Here is a 20,946-nt window from a genome sequence, read left to right on the forward strand (position 1 = left end):
AAGACCCCAATCCCCCTCCTGCCAAAAAAAATAAAAATACATATCTATATGTGTATTTCTAAAACTGGCCGAATATGCACACGGTGTCATGGAGGAAACATTGCCCTCCTTGTGGTATCCTGCTTCTGCCGCGCTGGGCACTCGCAAGTGCTGTGAGGAAGAGTCGGGGCTGGCGGCCTGGGGAAGCCCAGGTGGTGCGGGGAGGGTGCCAGGCTGGGCACGGAACCTGGAGGCAGAAGGAGTATCCCACAAAGAGCAGGTGCAAAGCTATTTGTCTAGCTCTGAAGTCCTCACTGATACCTCCCGGAGGTGTCACGGCAGATTCTGTATGCACCAAAGGTAACGCTTCTGGCCCTGGCTCGTGGCGTTGAGATCTCAAACCATGCCTGCCATGGGTTGTCACTATTAAGGGTCAGTCAGAACACCAGAAGGAAGACTTAAAAATATATGCCGTGACACAAAAGGAAGGATTCAAAGAACTGGTTGGTTTGGTATGGAAAAGAGAAAGCTGACAGGGAGCTTAAACATGGAAAAGGTTCTCACAAAGAGGATTGTGAGCAATTGTTTTTTTATGTCCCTCAAGGGCAAGATAAAAAGTAATCCATTTAGTTCTCAGAAAAAAAAAAAAGAAATAGCTTAAATATTAGGAAAGTACTTGGAAAGAGTAAGGAGAATTTAGTCTACAAATGGATTGCAGAGAAGAGGTTGTGGAATCCCACAGAGGGAGTTTTATAAGCACTGATGTGACGATTGACGAGAATCTGGGAGCACTTGCTTCTGTAGCTGCAGAGCTGGAGTGGAGCTGCTCTTCACACAGAAATAGTACAAACTACAGAAATGTCTGCCTTTAACATTGCTTTGTCAGTCAGAGTCACAAGCTGCTGAGGTGAAAGAAGGCTGTATAGGTGGCCCAGGCGAAGGAGTCATCCATGCATTCAGCAGCTGCCCTTTGCCCAGGTGTCCACAGGCAGCACCTGAGGAGGCAGGTGGGGGAAGGACACACAGACTGACAAAAAACCCCTACCGACACTTCTGGATGTACAGAAACGTGTAGGGGACACATGGCAAAACCTTCACCTGGGGAAAAGCATAAATGTAGACTTCATGAAACGTGTCAGTACAGATCAGAAAAGTTATTGAAGGTAAATTATTCCTTTTTTTTTTCCTTCATCTTCTTTTCTTTTTCACTCCTGTCAGATTTTTTTCCAAGGTTAATAGCACTGTCCCATATGGTCCAGCATGAGATGAAAGTCTTGTCTTATATGTTTAAAATGGCTCTCTCCATTTCTTTACTCTCTTTCATCTCTGACAGCCAGTCTCTTTTGATGGGTGAATCCTTCCTCTGCTACAAAACGGAATATATTTTTGTTAGCACACCAAAAATTTCAAAATCAAACATCATTTTTAAATTATATTGCTCGCTAGGTGCTAGGCTCATCAAATTAATTCTAGGTAGAGGAAAAAAACAGCTGAAATACGAAAGTTTTTAGTGCACTCCAGATTTTCCACATGTCTTTGGGGTTTTGTTTTTGTAGGGGAAAAAAAGGGATAGGAATTTTTTGTGTGTGAATTCCTGGAGCGTTTACAGTTTAATTTCTTAGAGATGCAAAGGCAGCGCACAATATGCTATGAGAGGTTTTCCAGTGAAATATTATCAAGGAGCATGTGATGTTGTTATTGTGACAGGTTTCTCCCTGTTCTTCTTGATTAGTGCTCTTTCAGTTGGTGGCCTGCCTTTATGTCCTGCACATCCCTGATCACATGAAGCCAAACTCCGCGTGGCCCTGCATCATGTGCCTCACTTTCACGGGCATTAGCTGAATGTTAGACTTCTGAAAATCAGAGTGGCAACAATATTCTCCGTATACTTTGCCTGGCTAGGAATAGCTACAGTAAAGTGGGAAACAAAGATGAATTGTTTTTAACCTTGCCACTTCATTTATTTTTAATAATCATAATGATAAACACAGTTGCCCTTTCCACCTCTGTGCAATGTATTGCACTGAATGATCTAAATTCTCTTATTCATATTCTGTTCGCATTATAGAAGAAAAAGAAGGTTTCTTAAACAGTGGAGGATTCTCTTCAGTCTTTTTTCTACCTTTGTCCAAAATACCCGAGCTTAAGCCAGAAAGGGTCTTTGCATTTGCAGTCAGCCTCATGTGTTCCCCTCCTCGGTCATCACTGTGGTACTGTGGCAGCATGTTAGGACAGGTAATTCCATTTCTCCTCATTGTCTGCTGGAACCGAATTGCAGTAGGTTGACATTTAGTCTGAAGGTTAGAGGGAGGGAACAAAAAGAGAGAGAGAGATCTACAGACTTTGGAGACAATGGATTCAAATTTGGAGATAATAATGATAAGCTTGGAGAAATATATGAAACCCTGTGTCTGGAAAGCTCACTTCAGCTTGAAATCCTTGAAATGATTTAACATTTATGGACCAGCTTCTTCGAGCACCCAATTCAAAAGATTGCTTTTACACATCTATGGGACTGCTTACTGGGGTAAACATTGAATAGATCAATAATATTGATAAGATTAAGTTAATGTCATTGAAAAACTGATGCCCTAATGAAGCACTTGTGTCATTTCTGTATCTGAATGAAAATGCATTTGGAAATCAGCTAGTTTTGATGGTTTCAAGTAGTTTATTTCTCAGGGCTATGAAAACCTTTTTATTCTAAATCTTTACAGCATAATCTGTGATATCTATTTTATCTAGGGCACTACTTATCTAATGAGAAGAGAGGAAAATACCCTTCTGATACAGCCAATCAATGGCAGCTAGAATCCCTCCTGATAACCCAGTGATAATGACTTCTTTTGTAAGGTTACACTTTCCTTTTTCTAAATTACAGATTGATTCTAAGTCTGGGGTATCACTGTTCCATATAAACTGGCAGCCCCAGCAAGCTAGACAGCTCCAGAATTAACTCCTCTGTGATTCCTGAAGGCTTTCAGAAATTATGAGAGTTTGAATCGTGTATCGATTTACCAATGTTGATGTAAAAGCTATCTAAACATTGGCATAAAAGTTTGTTAAGCTTTTTAAATGTGAAAAATGGTTAAACTTCTGCCTTGTGCATTCATCTAAAACAGCATTGCTGAAGGGTGTCTGTCAGGAATATCATATGACCACTGTGCAAAAATATCTGCTCAGCACTCTGCTGTATCTTAATTTTAATCGACAAAACCGTAGCTGTGAATTTTCTGAGCCTCTTGTTTATTAACAAAGCAAAAAAAGTGTGTGAAATCTGCTGGTCTAAACTGTTGGTACGGCAAGGTATAATCCAGCTGGACTTACTTTCTAGAAGGCTCAAGATGTCATGACGTCCCATTGCATTTAGTTTTACTAATCTTCAGTCTTCTGCACCCTTGCACAGACATGTAAGGGTGGGTAAATGGAGAAAACTGGTGGTATTTGGTAGGCATAAGTTTTAAGACTTCATCTGTAGATGGTAGGATTATGCCTTCCATGCAATTTAACTGAAGAAACTTCTGCTATTTTTAGCAGGAATGATACTAAAATAAATGCAGATAAAGTGGACACCTTTATCTCATTCCCCCTGGAATATGAGCCTTCAAAGTGAATCCATTCAGTCTTACTAAAGTGGGAGGTATCTCTTATTCCCTTTTAATCCAATTTTGTAAAATACTCATTAAATCCCATTGTGCCCGTGATCTTGAATCGGCATTGCCATCCTAGTTAATTAAAGAGTTTTCCAGCATTGAATGTCAAGAGCCTAGATATAATCTCCGTTGAAGCTTGAAATATATGCTGTTTTTAAAGACATCTTGTATTATCACATGCACAGCACACTATTGTAAAAACTGTCTTATCAGTGTAAGCTTAAGTGGAAAATAAAGGCTCTAATCTTCTTGATAGCATTTTTGCTAGTTTATAGCTTTCAATCTTACTAAGAAAAGAGATTTGTCTTTATGAACTGCCAAGTGTGGTTCTTGCCTTTATCGCTTGCTGCTTTATTTGCACAGGCCACTGTTGAGAGCTGACTCCATGCAGCAACTTTGGTATTTTCAAGTGTTGTTTTGCCTTATTTATTTTTCTTGCTTTTTTTTTTTTGTTTGGTTGTTTGTTTTAAGTTAGTTTAATGCATCCAAATAATTGTGGAGAAACAGCTGATGTGGCTTCTTCAAAAGCGTTCTCCTTTCCCAGCTTGCTGCCCTTCCCACCCTTCCCTGGCCTTCCCACACATGGCAGCTTTGGGCTGCAGACCTGGAGAGCCTTGTCCTTGCCCTCACGGCCTGCTCCCAACAGGATATTAATGCCTCGGTTGCTGAAAAGATACCCAGGCTCTGCATCTCGTGACAAGAACTAACTTTGCTTTGCAGTTCACAATGAGTCCTGTGTTTTCTCACAGTGCTTTGCCGTATCTGAAATCTGAACTCAATGACTAGAAAGGGGTTTTGTCAGGCGTTTTTCTTCTGACCTGATTAAAGCCACATGAGATCCAGTTGACTCCTTTGGCATTTTTGGTAAACTGCACAAGTTGTGTATGAATTGGGGAATCAAGTAGGAGGAAAACTAACACAAAAGAACCCCCTTGATTGAGATAATATATGTCAAAAGTGTGATATGGAGAACAAACAGGATGCTTGTCTTGCCTGTGTTCCCTGGATAGATAAACTGAAAAGCTTATTTATTTTATCATGTCTTGTTTGTCGCATCACCTCTCAAAGTTGTTTAACCTGCTTTAACGTATCATTATTTAGGTATGTCACATATTGCTTGGATCCTTTTTAGCCTTGCAAGCATCTTCAAAGTTCTTTAGGTCCTATTCTGTTGACATCTTTGTGTAGTTGGCAGAAATGTGTTGCTTCCCCCTTATTCAGCTTTAGAACTTATTACTAATGTGGGTTGTACTTTATGGGCGAGTGGCATCTTTTGTCTCCACCTTCCAGCCCTTCTCTCACATGTCTGGCCTGGAGTGCTCAGTCTTCGTCAGGGGAGCATCACATGAGGTTCCTGCTCTCCCCCGGTCCCATCCTCAGTGTCTGCTCTGCCCATCTCCTTGTACAGAGCAAGGCAGATTTGTCACAACCCTGCTACCTGGTCTGGAAGAAGGATATCAGCATCCGGCCTTAAAAGCAACTAGTATTCGAGTCAAAGCATTTCAGAAAAGACAGTTCTTAAAATAGCAGACGGGCTGCACATGTGACCCATTTACTATTTTTCATAGAAAAACCAAGAAGCCTTGTCTCCTTAGCTGTTTGTCCACAAAGCTTGTTTCAGTTTCTGCTCAATTTTGTTCGATTCCCAGGATGGCCATGGGCAGCTGGACTTCTTAGCGAGTAAGGCACTTTTAGCTTCTCTGTCCTCAAGTGGGTCCCAGCTCTAGCAAAGCAAGGCTTGCATTTTGCTGCAGATGGATGAAGTATCCACACATCTAAAAGCTTCTCCATCACCTCTCACATCTGCCCCTGCAACTTTTTGAGTAATCTCTACTAAATTAAAATGCAGTAGAGGTTGTTGCCCTTCTGTATGGGACTGGTAACCCTTACACAGGCAATGCTGTGGTGTCTTAGGGGACCACACAGCAGGTATATACATGTTTACATTTTCATTACAATCTATCTTCACAGTTCTTGGTAACCAAAAGTCTCTAAGAGATTATTTTCCTATCAGTCTTGTTCCATTTTCCTACAGTTATCTTGTACTTCCAGAGGCCTTTGGGGCTTTTTTTTTTCCAGCTATGTATATTTGCAAATGCAGCATATATTATAATCCCCGAGACCACAATGCTGACAGGCAGCAAGAAAAACATACACACCACTGGGAGAGTAAAGGGTAGTCAAAGGTGCCTCCCCATTAGGAAGGTCATGCCCATCACATTTATCACTCAATCATCTATTTTTTTCACCTGTAGAAGGGTGGGTTTTTTTCAGTCTTTTTGATAAGAGTTTTCAAACTGACATGGTACAGTCACCTCTGGAAATTTCTATGTATAGCCTTTTAAGTAGTGTAAGTGAGCTTTTGCAGACACTTTCAACCACCTCCCCAATGGATGCTGGCTGCCTGGCATCGCGGGAAGGCCTGGGACCTTGGTGAATTTGCATTTTGATGACTTTGTTTGTCCACGCTGGATAACCAGAAAGAAAAAATAAGTTCCTGGATATGCCTGGGAGTAAAAATGGAGTTTGTCCCTGTGAGACAGGTGTTGTAAAGCATGCTGATATTGATGAAATCATCTAGCTTTAGAAGGCTTGTGAAATTGGACCTGAAAAGGCAATATGCTATTAAATAGGAGGGCCACTTCTCCTTTTTCTCCTCCTGTTCTGAGTTTAAGCAGATTTAGTAGGGCCATATCAGTTTAGTATGCTCAAATTCAGTCAAATGAGTTTCAGAATATGTTTTCTGAGACCCTTTTCCTATTTTATCTGAGTTCTTCTAGGGAGCTAATATTGAAATGATGCATTACCTAGGTGTGAAGTGCTTATCTAGATGTTTCTGCACATTTTTCAGTACATATCTTCCTGATACGCAGTATAAACAACTGCACTAGCGTAAAAGAATTACATTCTGAAGACCGTATCTGTTTTCGTCGTGGTATGTTCAGCCAGTTCTCTCTTGTGTGTTGCTTCTGCTTCTGAATTCGAGCACTGCTGTCGCACCCCTAATCCCGGCTGCTGACCCTGCATAAAGTCAGGTTCTGGCTTGTGTACAGGTTCAGAAGACTGCTATAGGGAGGTGACCTCCGGCGGCTGCACTGAGGTGTGTTTTCAGAGCTCACCAGTTCTTTGAGCCTGCGGTGGAAAAGGCCTGCCTTCACTTCTGCCTGTTTTAAATCTTACAGAAGTTTATATCTGAAAGCTTCTCTTCTCTTCCCTGCCCCAGGTTCCTTAATTAGCTGCCTGTGGAGCCATCTGCCGCTGAGAGGCAGCTGCCTTTAGGGAGGGAGCCATCATCACCTGGCAGCAAGCAGGACTGGTTTGGGACAGGAAAGTGTCCAACTCAAATGGAGATTTGGGGTTTTTGGGGGTTCACATAAGAAATTACAGGGCGTCCCTTTGCCATCTGCTCCTTGTTGGAAATAATGCAAATGTAAATGTCAGTTTTGCAGCTCAGGAGCCTGTTACCCCTCCAGGCGTACGGCCTTTCTTGCCGAGGGGATGTGCATCCTCTGGGACTCGGCTTTCACAGCTGATAGTGTGGTTTCTGTGTCTGCCTCCATCCTGAGCTGCTCCTGTGTCATTAAGGCCTGCATCTGTCACATGGGTTTGCAAGACATTGGCCATGAAATAGGCTTAGGAAGGTCCTGACCCTTCTCTCCCTAATTCTGTTCCCTGCTGTGGCACTTTAACTTACTAGCTCTTTGTTTTGCTGCCACAGCTATTCTGAGGAACCGCAAAAAAGGTTATTTTTCACTCCTAATCTAGTCCATGATCTGTTTTACTGTGTGGCTTTGCAAACAGGTCTACTGCCAAGCTGAAGGAGGAACAGTGATGAGAATGAGCAGTGAGAAGAAACTTACTCTGGCTTGCTGCCAAAGCAAGCACCTTGTAAAAGCAAACCCTTTTGCTCTACAGGAGCCCACCTTTAAATACCAAAGTAAATGCCCTGATGCCTCTATCCTAAGGCAGGTGTGAAGGTACTTACAGGTGATTTCCCCACTGTAGATGGACACCTGAAGAGATAACCAGAGTGTTTCAAACAATGCAAGGCAGCAGCTGGCTCCTCCTAAAAGAGGATATCTTGGTTATCTCGGAGCTGTTTTCAGTGCCTCACGTCAGCTGGCCGATTGTTCTGTGCTCAGGCCGGTCTGCTGCTGCTGCCGCCGCCTTTATTTATCCTTATATTAAATGTTATACAAGATGTCGGTTATAGGAACAATCTGTTAAATGCATGATCTCCAATGTGTCACCAGCCCTCTCCGTACAGCCCACATATGGCCCATTGTTAACACAGATGTCAGCCCAGGAACAGCTTGCTTATCTCGCTACACCTCAGAGAGCGGGCAGCTCTTCCCTCCCAGCTTTTGCTCGAGTTCATGTGTCAGAAGCGGATCATTTGTTTGGGGCTTTGGGGATGAAATTAGTGTAGCAATTAGGATGTGGTGGCGGCACACGTCCACTCATTAGTCTATGACAATGTGCACTGGATTTATGACAGTGACAAGAAGTCAAAATAACACAGTAGGGTAACTCCTTTCAAAGGCAAATTTAACAGGTGCTGTTTGCTGAATCTGAGTCAGAGCCTCAACCTGGGGTTCAGACTTGGGGCATTATTATCTGTAAAGCCTTGATGCCATGTTGATAATTCTCGCTGCACAACCACTGTACAGCTGATAAGCAGAAATATGCAGAAAATGTTGTAAATAGTATTTAGAATTTTTCTTTCATCTTCTTTCACAGATGATTTCTCAGTTTCTCTAACACGATCATATGATGAAGCATGTGTCATTTTGACCCTTGAAAGCCTGGAAGAACATCAGCATCTCAAGTTCCTTTCCAAACACTTCAGAAATCCTTCTGCAAACAAACACTGGAGATATCCAGAACTAGCAATACATCACAGCCCTTGGGCTAATGTTTGGCTGGCACTATCAGCCACTAATAAAACAGAAACCTGCAGCCTATATTCAAAGTGATAACAGGGTTCTGGATCAGTACATCAAATATCCATTCATTTTGTATTCGTGTCATATTGTCGTGTGGTCAGCTACGTTGGATTAGATGTTATTAATTGACAGCTCATTGAATGTTGTTTCTCTTAGTTCTTTAATGAAGACAGGATCTCTATTGAAATGAGCCAGCTGAGGCTGAGATTCACTGGGTCTAATCCAGAGAAGAAGGTGCTATCTTTATCCAGTGCAGAAATTCAGACATCTCTTGAGTGGTAGTCACCCAACCTGAAGCAGGTGGGATGAATCATTCTCTGGAGATGTCTTTCTCCTCCTGAAAGGGAGTCTAGACAACTATGTGAAAGTTGCATATGATGTTTAGTCTCAAAGGTTAACAGTCATTTCCTTTAGAGGCCTAAAACAATAAGGTGGATGAACGCTATCAGTGAGGAGCTTCCTCTGTAAATACATCTAAAGCAGTACTAACAAAATATTTAGACACAGAGACTTGGTCACAAGCACAGCTCTGTCTAGATCTTGCATCACTACCAGCTACATCTGATATCACTTCACTGTTTTCAGCTGTGAATGGCACAGCATTTAACACATCTGCAGGTCTCCTTGCTTGGTGGGAGAAAAGGACCCTGCAGCTGCCATATGGCATTGGAGTCTGGAATTCCTCTTGCACTGCCCCACTGCAGAAGTTCAGTGAAGTTTCTCTGTGCCACAGCGTTTCCAGCACCAGCCTCCTTTGCAGAATACTCTGTGCTCTGCAGCTAATGACGGCACCGTAAGAGCTAGGTATTAGCCTCCCAAAGCAGTTACTGAGCATCTTCAGTGCGTGCCCCATTCGTTTCCAGTATGGCTCTGGGCCTTGGTACGCAGCTGGTACGTATTCTTACTTGAAACTCCTCTCCTTTGCATCAAAATCAACGTAGCACAAAGTCTGTAGGTTGCAAATGCCCATTCACTCAGTTTCCCACTAATAGGTTGCCTGAATGGTCATCCTTCCATTAACGGTGCAGTGTTTTCTGATGGAGTCATCAAGCCAAACAGGTGCATTTGTAGGTGAGTTCCTCTGCTGGTGTACACTGCCACGCTCAGTGCTCTAGGAGTACTTGTAACCCAGTGAGACAGGGTGTAGCTGGGTGTTTATAAGCTGGACTAGCAGCAGTAGTAGCCTCCTGCATCCCTGTGCATTACTGTGATGCCCTAACACCATCAAAGTGGTTGTGCTGCTTTGTCTGCAGCTTGTGCTTGGCTCTCTCCTGTCTTTTGTGCCAGGCAGAGGGCTGTGTGGCCACATCGTGGATCCAGGCAGGGAACTAGCTTGGCTAAAGTATTGCTATAATAGAAGAAAGGGAGGTGGAGATAAGGGTTGCTTAAATTAAAACCATCATCAACGAGGTGCATCATGGACTGTAGACCATACAGTTTTTTTCTAGGTCTTAATTTTCTCCTATTGCTGACAACTTCTGGCCGCTGCCTCTGATAGTTTTCCATTCCTTCAGCTAGTCTGTGGTTCCACATAGATTTTTTTTTTTTAATTTCCTTCTACCAAAGATGTTTGAGATAAATTGCAGCTCCTTTTTCACAGACATGCTAAAAGAGACACAGGGAATGCTCTTCTCAGCTCATCTGCACGGGATCTGCTGCCGGCACTATTTGATTGACTGCAGCTGGATAAAAAGGAAAATGTTTACTAACTCCTTTTTAGTCAAGTATGCAACAGTATCTCAATTTTAACAGCAAACATATCTTTAGAGGGTATCTCTTTTTTAAGCAAATTATTGTAGATTTTGCCCAATCTATAAAAGAGCAGTTTCACTGTTCTTCTGATACTCTTTTACTTTTATGATAATCTGTACATTTATAAGACAAGATATCGTTTTAGATGTTCAAAATAGAATCATATTTTTGGACCGTGACATCAGTTTTTATGCCATTTCACTCTATTTTGAGCTACAATTAAAAGTTCTTTTTTAAACAAACTGTATCTAATTTCTGTGCTAAATCAAACGAGGCAGTGGGGAAGGTTTTTACTTTCAACTAGAATGTCAGAGTCAAGACATGCAAGTACAATGTGGAATTGTAAGGCATCTCTGCAAAAAAAAGAAATTGACTGGAATGTCTTTATCTACATTAGAAGTGGGGTGGTTTTTTGGTAGAGAAAGACTGGCAAACCCTCATGAAGTACCAGTGCTTGCACTGAAATAAAGTGATTTCCCACTAGAGCTTGTTCCAGTTTTCCAAACAGAAGCAACAATAGCACAAACAATTTTACCAGCCCAGCAGTGTTTGTGAGCGCGACTGTGTAGCTGAGAGCTGTCTATTACCGACTTCTCCTTGACATCATTATGCCAGCAAAAATTTTGAACCCAGCTAATGCTGCAGTTAGGAACATAACCCAACAGAATTAGCATAGAAGTTAAATTCAGTTTTACACGTGGAAGCAGTATGAAGAAAATGTGCAACAAATATTTTTTTACTTATAGAATATTAAGTTTGCAAATAGACCAATGCTCCCATTATTTTTACAAAACTGCATGCTGGGCCTAAATTCCTTTACAGTATGACTTTAAAGGGCCACACTTTGCATATATCTATATGTTGCAGATAGCTTTATTATTTCTTCAAACATACCATTGTTCTCTGAGTTGAAGTTTTGAAAAGCAACTTGTTTTTTGGGTTTGCTAGACAAAGAAACAGCATATGGTCGGTGTCTCTTGGTGTAATGGGCACTGAAGTTTTCACAGTCAGCTAGCACAGAAACTGCATTAGGTGAAATTCTCCAAATATTTTGTGGATTTCTCAGCCATTTATGACCCTGTGGAAGTATTGTCTTCAGCATGACATTTAGGCCTTGGGGCCTAAAAAGTGTTGAATTCCTCCCCGTGGTGGTATATAAAAACTGGAGCACTACCTGTGACCCAGGGGAAGACTGTAGTACCCAGGACTTTGGTATCTCTGGCACTAGTCAGTGTTGATTAAAGACTGGATATGAGCTAAATGAGAGGCACATGACTGTGTTTTGTTACCTGAAGAGAGTCAGATATTCAAACCCTAAAATTATAGTCTTAGTTCTCTACCTTTAATACTACCCATCCATAACTCACAGGGAGGCTTACAGGGTCATTCAGCTCTCTTGCATTACTCTGGGCATCTGCAGCTCCTGCTGCGGGAAGATGTCCCTCCCAGGTCTGTCTCGGAGAAGCGTGGTCTGTGGTGGGACGAGACCTGAGCTCAGTCTTTAGTGTTGTTGGTGGCTTGGACCTACCCATTTCTCTCCTCCACTTGCTGCCTTGCTTTATTTTGATTTTTCTTGTTTCCAGACTCTCCTTTCTCATTCCCAGCCTCCCATAGAATCGTTTAGTTTGGAAAAGACCTTTAAGATAACAGAGCCCAACCATTAACCTAACACTGCCAAGTCTACCACCAAGCCATGGCTCTAAGCATCTCATTTACACATCTTTTAAATACCTCCAGGGACAGTGACTCAACCACTTTCCTGGGCAGCCTCTTCCAATGCTTAACAACCCTTTTGGTGAAGAAATATTTCCTAATATCCAATCTAAACCTCCCCTGGCACAACTTGAGGAAGCCCATCTGCCTCTCCAGCCCATTCTTCTGGCACACTGCCTCAATGACAATTTTCAAAAGCTGAAAGTAGTGAGGACTTTTCCCATATTATTTCAATGCCTGGTAATTCTGAACATCTCTGCAGGCATTCAGGGTAGGATTCTGCTGTGAGCTGAACATGAGAGCCTGCTCCCTATCCTGACTTGGAGTGTACATCCAAGTAGGAGAAAGTTCTACTCTATTCCCAGTATGCCTAGAAAATCTGTATCACTGATAACCCTAGGAAATCTCTCCTAGACACACATGAATTACCTTCTTTGTTTGACCTGTTCCCTATCTATTAAATAGAGGAGCCTTCCTCTTTCATCTTTTTCTTTTTTTTTGACTTCTATACTCCATTATAAATAAGAATTTCCTAATTATTTCTGATCTAACCCTTTAAAAGTTTCACATGATGATGACACAGTAAGGAAATGAAAGAAGGAAGATATATTTGTGAATTGATCTGGTCACCCTGAGACTTTGAAGTGGGTAAAATTTAGGTCTAGGCAATCCATTTCTGATGTAAATGTTTCACTCATATATCTGGAGCTCCCATTAACGAAGGGGCAATCTGTCATAGGCTTTCCCTGTATGAGATGCTTTGAGCCCTTGTTCTCTGAAGAAAGAGTTGTAAACACAGGAGGTGACTATTAAATTGAGGGACTGAAAACACCAGTAATTATGTTCATTAATAGCAATAAAATTACTTTTTTTTTTTTTTTACGTGTAAAAGGGAAACATAGAGATTTGGTTTTACTGATACGTGCAAGATTAGAAAAACCCAGCTATTAAATCTCCGGATAAATATATTTCCTTGCTACACAAGATGTATAATTCCAGGGAAACAAACACAGACATAAACTGCAAAATGCTTGGGGGCATTTTTAACTTATCAGCATAAGAAAAAGGGACAGTAAGTATAAATGTCACAGAAGCTATAACCAAAATTAAGAGAGCATGCATTGTGTTTAAATCTTATGGGTAACGTGCTAAAGATTAAGTTGCACACTAATAACACATGGCACACAGTTTAAAGTGGTAACACACAAATCGGATGAAAAGAACAAAAACAGTTTAGTGACATAATATAAATATTAATATAGATCTGTACCTGGTGCATTTTTAGGAGGCTGTTAATTAAGAAACTGTGACATTGGTCCCATTATTCTAAATTGCCAGCAAAATGCAAGGCCACAGTTGTGTGTGAGAAGGGCTCCACCTCTGCAAAATCCCACTGGGTACGTTAGACCAGGTTTACTAAAACTGATGTCAGATTATAGAAATAGCGATTCTAGCAGCTACTCTTCTCACTGATGCACTTTGGCAGCATTGTTTCGTTGTTAATATCATAGGACAGAGTTGCGGGAGCTTCCCCATGGGAATCCCGCTGAAACCTCAAATATTAGCATAAATAGCTGAGTTCCCGCCAGGTTTGGTGACCCTGCAAAGAGCTGCTGCAAGCTCATTCGAGCTTGGAAAGCAGCACTGTCCTGTAAAGGACTTGTTTATCATTTGTCCTGGCCTTTCATACCCCCGATGCAAGGTTGGAATAAAGGAAGCTAATAATTACATCTATTCCTCCAGATGTGGTGGTGGAGCCCGTGGGCAGGCGTATTGCTTGAATCTCATTTGCTCAAATTGATTTAAATTTTATGGGGTCTGTTTAATGAATAGGGCTGGTGGCTGCTGCCAGGAGCGTAGATGCGTACATGGAAAGGTGGCAGTAATTACTTTGTGTGTGTGAACCGCGCAGCGTCTTTCCTCATTTGTCTCTTAACGCCTGTGCCAGAAAGGCCATGTTTTGAAAGACTTCTCGTAATTCCTAGATAGGAACTAGTGAGGAAAGGCTCTCTTTCCAAAAGCCCTTCTTGGAGCTTCAGCACAGGTAAATCCACGTGTGGCTACACAAGGCTGAGCTCTGGCCCTCTGAGCCTTGACAGTAAGGCAGCTAGCCCCGAGTCCAGCTTTTGTTCCAACACAGGACCTGAAAAAAGCTTGGTTAGCTTTCATGTTCCTACATTTTCACTCCTGTTAAGCTGTCATACATCTGAGGTGGCTTGATTCTGCAGCCTCTATTTCCTGCAGAAATTTTTTTAAAGAAACTCAAAGTTGCCTTTCTCCTCCACTTGTTTGGAAAAGATACGGAATGTCTGATGCCAACATGTCCAGCATTGTAACGTGGCGGGAAGATCCTCCGGGCATTCACAGCTTCTTCAGGCATTGTCTGTCGTATTTGGATTCAGATATGCTGTAATTTATTAACTTTCCCTCTTCATATGTTGTGTGTCTCCAGCAGACCTAGTTTTGGAGGAAACCTTCTAATATGGTTTTGCAGAATGCTTTTTGCAGGCATCTCTAAAATAATGAAAGTTTCAATCAAAGGGAGGTGATTACAATAGCAAAGGTGGGAAAAAAGTGAAATTGCTGCAAAGTTCAAAATATTTCCAGCAATTACTAGCAATTTTCCCTTGCATCTAAGTGTTGCAGCATGAATTATGTCTTCAAGCAGTTCTTGTGCCTTCACAATATAGATTTTCAGATATATTTGTTTATAACTGAGGCTTACTGCATAATGTAAATAATGTAGCAATACAGCAAGCGTGAAGCATGACATAAAAAATACGATTAATGTCAAGCCCACAGATCCAGTGTCTCTGTGATACGTCCTCAAAGCGCCCTTCGCCTCCGAGTTACACATTTGAAATCAGGAAGACGTAGCCTAATTTTCATTATCTTTGAATGCTGAGCAGCATTTAATAAGAATGAAACTTATGCATGAATTTTCTCATAAAGATCAAATCTCGCTTGGGAAACTTGATAGCTTTTCTTCATTGGTCCTTAATTCTTTTGGTAAATTAGCAACTGAAGAAAACATGGTAGCAGTAATTTGAATTAAAAACAGCAACAACCTTTGATACAGCGCCTTACAAAGTCTTACTCTCAAAATTAATTCAGAATAGCTTGGTTATAAAAATTGCTATGCAAATTGAAAACTGCAAGCCTTAAGCATAACAAAACTGGACATCTATAGCATTTTCACAACCAAAAAGCCTTTCCTGCTCCATGGGAAAAACTTTGCAAACCACAGTAATTCTTTATTTGCAAAGCTGTGGTGCGGACATGAAAACTCAAGACATTTTAGAAAAGTTTATAGACTCTGTAACTAGATACACAGTCACAGTGTAGTTTCCTATATTGATGAAATCAGCCACATCAGTACTGCCCTACACCTTGGGAGTTCTAGATTTTCTATGATTCTGTTATTTGGAACACTTTAAGGTCTCTGACAGACACACAGTTCACTCTCATTCATTTTTCGTGCTGTGTCAAAATCTCCTGCATCTCTGATCCTCAGGTCCTCTACCTGATCCTATGTGAATTGAATTATTGTTGATAATATTTATGATTAGTATAAGTAAATAAATACATTTTATGCACAGGATGCCAAGTTTTTAGACATGTTCTTCTCTATTCCTGTCTGCATGCCTGACTTTCAAAGAAAGATCCTTCCCAGCAACCCTCTTTGAAGTATGTTAAAGATACTTTAGAAATGCTGGTATTATTAATCACTACTATGTCACTGGAGCCTGAGCATTTTCTGCATCTCAGAGCATTGCCACAGAGCCTGTGGCAATTAGGCTCAGATGTTCTTCCAGTCACAATTATACCGCCAGACATATATATCTTTGTGGTTAAATACACTTTATTATGAGCATATATCAAATTAGACATGAATTTTCAGTTATATTTCACCATCCAGTCGTTTTGGATAGTGAAACCTTGCAGTGCGGTAACCATAAGCAAATAAAAGAGATATTTCTCACCTTTGAAATGCTTGCAGAATTACTCACTCCCTTCTGTAATGAAAATAAACAAGGCAAGAGGTTGTATGGATAGTCAACACTCTAACCTGGTACAGGGTGCAATGAGACAGAATTTCCCAATGCCAGGTAAAGGGCAGGTTACTTCTAACAGAGTTGCAGTGATTGATGTAACTGCTCACAATTAAGGAGGCTGTATCTATAGGAAAAAGCTGGCTGCTTTGTCTAGAGAGGTGGGAAAACAAACATTGTGCCCCTAAACAAGTATCCTCCCAGAAAAAAGAGAGGAAGGGAAGCTGTCAAGAGGACAATACTTCTGCCCTTGCATTGAATGGCCCAGAGACCAAAGGGGTCAACTCTTCCTAAAGCTGAGGACTGACTTCTTGACCTCCAGAAATAGTTCAGTGTTTTAAGCTTTCGAGGGCCCATCATTCAGATACAGGACAAGTTGGGGCATCCACACCTCTGCCTACCTGGAGACCTCACTACGAGCCCAGTTGGGCTTCTCAGATTAGGGATGCTCAGGAGCATCTCGGAGATTAGAGATGTCTCAGGAAATGGGAGTTTGCTGTGATTGAGGGATGTTTAATGTGGATGGACATTTATCAGTACCCCTGTTTGAAGTCTGATCAGCAATGAGATCCCATGTGGGTAAGAGCCAACTGTGAGAAAACTTAACAATATGCTTTATGCCTATTTTTATGGAGTCTGAGAATTGCTTGAATCAAGGTCCTGCAAATGCGCAGTCTTGGATGCTTCCTATTCCAACTGTCTGTGATAAAAGGCTTGGAGAATAGCTTTGGAGACAGCTTTTTTCATGGTTCTAACATTTATCACAAGGGACTCATTACACAGATGCCCCTTGATGAAAATCTGTGGGCTTGCCAGCTTGGTGAGGGCAGTCACGCATTAGCTGTGTCTGCACCCAGAGCTGGCAGGACAGAACCAAGTTCAGCTAGAGAGGTCATTCGACCATCTGCTAGACTCTCAGAGAACTAACATGGTGCGGTCCTGTCTATGCCTCAGGGGCTCAGCTAAATCCATGGCTAGAAGAGAGCAACTCACGTGCTCAACCAGCAAGTTTGATGGAAGGCAGGCTAGAAGAGAAGCTTGCTTTGATGAGACATGGTGAGGTAAAATTGCAAGATACTTCTTCCCACTCCCCCGTTCCATGGCATCTTTGATGATGTGGATTTTTAGGTCTCTTCTTGAACACTTTTAGTCACACTCTGCTGATTCCAGCTGATGGTCTTCAGCTTCATAATATATAGCTGCTTTGACATGATGTGTGGTTGAAAGACTTCCAAACGTGGACAAGAAACGCGTTACTGCTCTGTTGCAGGTGACAAACGTTACTTGACATGGTAAGTTTCCTGAGCCACGATAGAGGCAACAACTTATTCATGAGAAATGCTCAGTAATACTCTCACCAGAATTCAGTTGTCAGACCCACAAAATTATCCACTGCTGACTAGCAGCACCTAAAGCCAGTTCTGTGATGAAAAACTATCTGTCTAATACTTCAATTGCCATTTTCAAGCACCAAGTGAGCATTTGGCTGTGCTGGCTCTGCTTGAGCACATTTCATTACCCAGGATACACTTGAGGATACTGCCTGAAAGACACGTCCCTCCCACCCTAGTCAACACATCAACCATTGTGGGAGTCCATCCTGGCCATAAACAATCTTCTTGCCCCATGTGTTCCCATGAAAATTTTCCATGTTTATGAATCTGCATTTTCTCATGAGAAACTGCTTCATCAAAACATTCCCTATCAACTGCAGTTTTGTTCCACTTCATACACAGACTCTACAACAAGACCTGCATGCTGGTAAATTTTTGTCACATGTCTCAAATATTAAAAGGAGCCATTTTTTGAGTTTTGTACACAACACATAATGACCAGCATTAAGTATTTGAGGTAAACCACATTAAACTAGAATAGCATCAACAGTATATAACATTTAATGCTGCCTGAACTATGACACAGAGCTGCTGTCTTTTTTTTCCTTTATGATTAAAAAATCATAAACTGTGGTGCCACCAAAATATCAACTGTCTAGAGTAGTGCTTACACCCATATAGTTACCAAAATGCCCTTATTTGCTTGCAAATAGAACAGTGTGCAGTGAGGAGGGGGTGGTGTTAGCTGTTGACACGCTGGATTGTGAGTGTGTTTGTCTCAATAGGGGAAAAGCAGAAGATATTTGGCTCTGTCTAGAAATCTGGATATTGCTCTTGTTCTGGACACATTCTAAATCCTATGGCATGTTGCAAATAGGCCACTCTGATTATAGAGGTAAAGACAGCCATGTGCAAGGTTACCCGTGTCCTCACCACATCTTGGAGGAAAATATACCTGCCAAGGCAAGCAGGAAGAGCAAGTAGAACTACGCCACCATCAAAAGGGGTATAGGACAATGAAGCACCCTCTCCAGGTCAAACCAAATCGTTCAGCTATGTCTGCTAAAAGTCACAGCTTTGCTGGTGGGTGTCTGGAGCCTGTGCTAGAGGAGACAGACTTTGTGTCAGGCACATTGGGGATATAACTCTTATATGGCTTATCTTCCTGGAAAGTACTACCAGGGTAGTTGCATTAACAAAAGCCAAGCGAGCTCTCCTCTTCCAGAACAGGTTCCTTATCCATGCTGAGATAAGGATTAATGTCCCTCACCATCATCATTCATGTCTTACTGTGATGGACCAAAATACCTCTGGCTTCTCCAAGCAGTTGTCCAAGGCTCCCTTCAGCTTCAGGAACACATCCATTTCACATTCACAGGATCTTCTTTCAACTCTCACAGCAAAAGGCTCATTTATTCACCAAAAAGAAAAGAGAGATAAACTGGATTTTGAGATGTATGTATATGCTGCAGATCAGTGTACCCACCCAGTCTAAGCTCTCAGAAACAGTGCTAAGCCTTTTATCTCAAAACCAGGGTATCTGTTACAAAGCCTTTTAGTCCACTCTATGTGCAAATTTGTGCTACTTTAAATTGGGTGCTATCACAGCTTTCGCTGCGGACTGTCATCCCAAGCATGGAGCTAGAAGATGTTATACAGCAGCTACAAAGATTAAACATTTAAAATCAGCAGGTCTGGATAACCTGCACCTGTGATTTTTCAGATAGCTAACTGAAGAGAACCGAGGAGCAGAAATGGTGATTTTCAGCATACTGGAAAACTTCCAGCAGTTCCCAGAGGACTGGAAGAAAGTCAATGGCATGTCAGTATTTTAAAACCTGTAGCAGGAAGCTTGGATATTACAAGTGTATCAGAACTATTTGGAAGCATAACAAAATGTTGAATTGTGAGCATAGGACTTGATTTTAAGGATAGAAATAAAACTGTTTCAAATCAAAATTGGTTTATGGAAAGCAAATCTTGTCAAACTAAAATAATATCATTTTGTAATGAGACTGACTGTTGCTGGAGACAAGTTATTAAAGGAAGACGACATGGTACTACTACTTTTGCAGAAATTCTAAAGCATTAGAAATTTCATGTTTAGACTGAGACTGAAAAAGACAAATATTTAAATTGCTTAGCCAAAACTTACAGAAATAGCTCTTGGGTTCCAAAATGACTAAACACTTCTGACAAAACCTTCTTTCCTTTGCTGTTAATTTTGAAACATAAGAAAATATAAGATCCATATTGCTTGCCCATGGAAATGCATTTTTGCATAAACGAGGCAAAAACTAATGATAGCAGGATAGTGATGGCTTTGATTGCTGCTGAGCAGCTCAAGTTATGCAAATATACAAATACTGTTTCAACAAATGAGTAAAGGGCAGTGGCAGGTAAGTTCTCCAGTAAGCCTTTGTTTGGGATGTTCTTTCTCATATATTCTCCCTTAAACAGTCAGACTGTGGCATTATGCTCCAAAATAAATACAAGTTAGTCGTCTGCTCTACATCAGCAATATGCACCAGATGTTTGAAAGCTGTGAGCAAATTCAAAATGCCATTTTACAGTGTCTGGTTATTAAATAGGATGAAAATTTTGGGCTCCATGCAGGGAGAGGCAATGACTGTCTTATCTATGAAGGATTCATTTCATTTGTGGCAGAACGGCTGTATTTCCTCACTGCCAGAGAAACTGGAGGAAATAAGCATGGCCACACTCTTACTGAAGAGGATGTGAGTGTGTTCATTCATAGAGATGTTGGGTTTATGTTGGTCCAAACTCACCAGACCTGTAAATTGAGAAAAGTGAATGAATCGTTGTTAAAATCCTCTGTAGGCATTCGCATGTGGAATGAAATTGGTCTTACTGCATTTTGATTTATTTCACCGCCGGGTGTAGCAACCACCCTGCAGTCTCAGCTGAGAGTTTTGACTGGCTGATGCTGCCGTTTCCAGTTGTGGATGGCGACATGGCATGCAGCCACAGTCCAGTGAACACACAGGATTAAGTAATCACAATGTAAAAAGTTGTTCCACCTTGGCCAAGAGTTGCCACCATGAAGGTGTGAGATCACAAAATCACAGAATGTCAGGGGTTGGCAGGGACCTCAAAAGATCATCCAGTCCAGCCCCACCTCCACAGCAGGATCACCTACAGTAGGTCACACAGGAACGTGTCCAGGCAGGTTTTGAATGTCTCCAGAGAAGGAGACTCCACAACCTCCCTGGGCAGCCTGTGCCAGTGCTCTGTCACCCTCACAGGGAAAAAGTTTTTTTCTGATATTTTTGTGGAACCTCCTGTGTTCCAGGTTGTGCCCATTGCCCCTTGTCCTGTCATTCAACCTTGCTGAAAAGAGCCTGGCACCGTCCTCCTGACACTCACCCTTTATGTATTTTTAAATATTAATGAGGTCACTCCTCAGCCTCCTTCAAGCTGAAGAGACCCAGCTCCTTCAGCCTTTCCTCATGAGGGAGATGTTCCACTCCCTTCATCATCTTTGTGGCTCTGCGCT

This window comes from Apaloderma vittatum, unplaced genomic scaffold (genome assembly GCF_000703405.1).
Source record: "Apaloderma vittatum isolate BGI_N311 unplaced genomic scaffold, ASM70340v1 scaffold38215, whole genome shotgun sequence".
NCBI classification, from domain to species: domain Eukaryota; kingdom Metazoa; phylum Chordata; class Aves; order Trogoniformes; family Trogonidae; genus Apaloderma; species Apaloderma vittatum.